The following is a 3427-nucleotide window of genomic DNA, read 5'->3' as shown; positions in this document are numbered from 1 at the left end:
CCCACCCAGCCAGTCTCCTTTTCCTGGAACAGTCTTCTCCTGAAGCAAAAACCTCTCTTTTGGAGCAAAGCTTCACTCCTGGGGTTCTTTGTTCTGCCAGTGCTGAGTACCTTTGAGCTTCTCTCTGGAGCAGGTCTGGAACCAGCCCCTCTCCCTTCTTTTGAACAGCTGTGCACGTTGTCTGTCCTCTTGGTTGCCCTTGCTGTGCTAGAGGCCTGTGCAGTCCTGTGCCTGTCTCAGCTCATTTCAAAAAAACCCTCTGGCAAAAGCTGGTTGAATATCCAGGCGGTTTGACTTTTTTAAAGATGAATTATTTTGATTTTTATATAGAACTAGTATCTTATTAAAAAAGTGAATCACTTTCCTGTAAGTCGACTTCTTCACAAGCAATACAGACTTAAGAATGAGCTTCAATGATAAGAATGAATCCAATGATCATAAACTGTTAAGATTTAGAAAGGTTTTAGACATCTTCAGACCAACTGCCTATGTAAGGAAGAAATCCCGCGATAACAAACTGGGAGTTATGTGACCCGAACGAAAACCTTGTGTATTTTGAAAGAAAAGTCTGGTCTGTTCTGCGTTGGGCAGCTCTGTGAAAAGAGCTGCCTTCAATTAAACCAAAATCTACTTCTCTTGAAATTGTATTATTCATTATTGTACATGTCATCCTTGTGCAGGGGCCATGCTTATCTCTGTACCGTTCCAATTTTAGTATACGTGCTGCCAAAGCGAGCGCGATTCATTATTTTAAAAAACATCGACTGACCCTGTGTTCAGTTCACAGTTCCCTGTTGTAGGTGCTAGAATTTCCACTCATTCATCTACCAAAACAATATGCAGTAATTCCACCTACTTGTCTGTGTTGTCAGTTGAGAGTTCGAAAAAATAAAGTTGGAGAAGAAGGTGGAGAGCCCATTGGTGAGAAAGTGGAGTAATTTTCACATGATGGAAATAGAAAGCCATAGAATAGTCCATTGAAAAAGGATAGGAAGAGAAAAGACATTTGGGTGTAGGTGGCCATGGCCTGGGCTGGGTGTGAACCGCAAGATGAGCTGGAGGTGAGAGGCAGATGCACTAAACAAAATAAATTTTCCCCGAAGTTATAGATAAACTATAAAAGAATATATGTTGGAATGGAAGGCAAAATAAATCTCTACGTAATTGTAGATCTTGAAATAGAAATATCACATAACTCTTCTCCATCTCTCTTTTCTTCACACAATAACCATTTGATCTGTAGGGCTAGACCTACAGAATGTCCTAGTCACTTGCTCCTCCCTTCAACTCTCCCAAGCAGCACATACTGAGAATATCGGTGGAATCTGAAAGTAGCAAGGCCAGCAGCGTGGAGATAGTATACCACGCTGCCTGCTGGCCCTCCGGGACAGCCTTTTCCCATGGGCACTGGCTTTGTTCCATCTACACAATTATCCTCTCTGCCTTCTTTCATTACAGAAATGGATCGAGATAAAATGTTCCTATTGCCACCAAGGAGGAGTGGCCTTAATAGAGAGCAAGTCCTTACATATAATTCCTATCAAAACAAAAAAAATCTAATGTTTCAAAACCAAAATCATTATTTTGGGTAAAATTTACATCCTAGATACTGGCGCATCCCCCACTACCATGAAAGATATTGGAGTATTATCAATTTTTCCATTATATGTATCTTACGATCTATCTTTATCCATTACCTATAAATCTATTGCCTCATCTATAACTTTTTATGATTTTTTATTGTATTATGTCACCATACAGTACATCCCCGGTTTTCGCTGTAAGGCTCGATGATTCATTAGTTGTGTATAACACCCAGTGCACCATGCAATACGTGCCCTCTTTACTACCCATCACCGGTCTATCCCATTCCCCCACCCTCCTCCCCTCTGAAGTCCTCAGTTTGTTTCTCATAGTCCATAGTCTCTCATGTTTCATTCCCCCTTCTGATTACCCCCCCTTTCTTTATCCCTTTCTTCCCCTACCGATCATCCTAGTTCTTATGTTCCATAGATGAGAGAAATCATATGATAGTTGTCTTTCTCTGCTTGACTTATTTCACTTAGCATTATCTCCTCCAGTGCTGTCCATGTTGTAGCAAATGTTGAGAACTCATTCTTTCTGATTGCTGAGTAATATTCCATTGTATATATGGACCACAACTTCTTAATCCAGTCATCTGTTGAAGGGCATCTCGGCTCCTTCCACGATTTAGCTATTGTGGACATTGCTGCTATGAACATTGGGGTGCATATGGCCCTTCTCTTCACTACGTCTGTATCTTTGGGGTAAACACCCAGTAGTGCAATGGCTGGGTCATAGGGTAGCTCAATTTTTAACTTTTTAAGGGACCTTCACACTGTTTTCCAGAGTGGTTGTGCCAGCTTGCATTCCCACCAACCATGTAGGAGGGATCCCCTTTCTCCACATCCTCTCCAACAATTGTTGTTTCTTGCCTTGTCTATTTTTGCCATTCTAACTGGCGTAAGGTGGTATCTCAGTGTGGTTTTGATTTGGATTTCCTTGATGGCTAATGATTTTGAACATTTTTTCATGTGTCTGTTAGCCATTTGTATGTCTTCATTGGAAAAGTGTCTGTTCATATCTTCTGCCCATTTTTTGATTTGTTTATTTGTTTCTCGTGTATTGAGTTTGAGAAGTTCTTTGTAGATCTTGGATACCAGTCCTTTATCTGTAGTGTCATTTGCAAATATCTTCTCCCATTCCGTGGGCTGCCTCTTAGTTTTTCTGACTGTTTCCTTGGCTGTGCAGAAACTTTTAATCTTGATGAAGTCCCATAAATTCATTTTATCTTTTGTTTCTCTTGCCTTTGGGGATGTGTCATGAAAAAGGTTGCTTTGGCCGATGTCGTAGAGGTTGTTGCCTATGTTCTCCTCTAGAATTTTGATGGATTCCTGTCTCACATCGAGGTCTTTCATCCATTTGGAGTTTATTTTTGTGTATGTGTTCAAAATCATTAGCCATCAAGGAAATTCAAATCAAAACCACACTGAGATACCACCTTACGCCAGTTAGAATGGCAAAAATAGACAAGGCAAGAAACAACAATTGTTGGAGAGGATGTGGAGAAAGGGGATCCCTCCTACATTGTTGGTGGGAATGCAAGTTGGTACAGCCACTCTGGAAAACAGTGTGGAGGTCCCTTAAAAAGTTAAAAATTGAGCTACCCTATGATCCAGCCATTGCACTACTGGGTATTTACCCCAAAGATACAGACGTAGTGAAGAGAAGGGCCATATGCACCCCAATGTTCATAGCAGCATTATCCACCATAGCTAAATCGTGGAAGGAGCAGGGATGCCCTTCAAAAGATAACTGGATTAAGAAGTTGTGGTCCATATATACAATGGAATATTACTCAGCTATCAGAAAGAACGAGTTCTCAACATTTGCTACAACATGGACG

At 40.9% G+C, this 3427-nt stretch overlaps 1 protein-coding gene, 1 non-coding gene and 1 pseudogene across 3 annotated transcripts in view; 1 reads left to right on the top strand and 2 right to left on the bottom strand.

Moving 5' to 3' along the window:
* Positions 1-3427, top strand: part of LOC103660690 (N-acetylated-alpha-linked acidic dipeptidase 2) — a 109363-nt gene that overhangs the window by 52039 nt on the left and 53897 nt on the right. The gene's annotated exons all lie outside the window — the stretch shown is intronic.
* LOC121102938 overlaps positions 1-3427 on the bottom strand; it is a 47423-nt pseudogene that overhangs the window by 3175 nt on the left and 40821 nt on the right.
* Positions 636-739, bottom strand: LOC121102984. Its single transcript, XR_005835137.1, has one exon. It is a non-coding gene; the product is annotated as a U6 spliceosomal RNA (small nuclear RNA).

This window comes from Ursus maritimus, unplaced genomic scaffold (assembly GCF_017311325.1).
Source record: "Ursus maritimus isolate PB19 unplaced genomic scaffold, ASM1731132v1 scaffold_16, whole genome shotgun sequence".
Taxonomy (NCBI): Eukaryota; Metazoa; Chordata; class Mammalia; order Carnivora; family Ursidae; genus Ursus; species Ursus maritimus.
The sequence above is the reverse complement of the archived record's forward strand: the minus strand, read 5'-3'. Positions and strand labels throughout refer to the sequence as shown.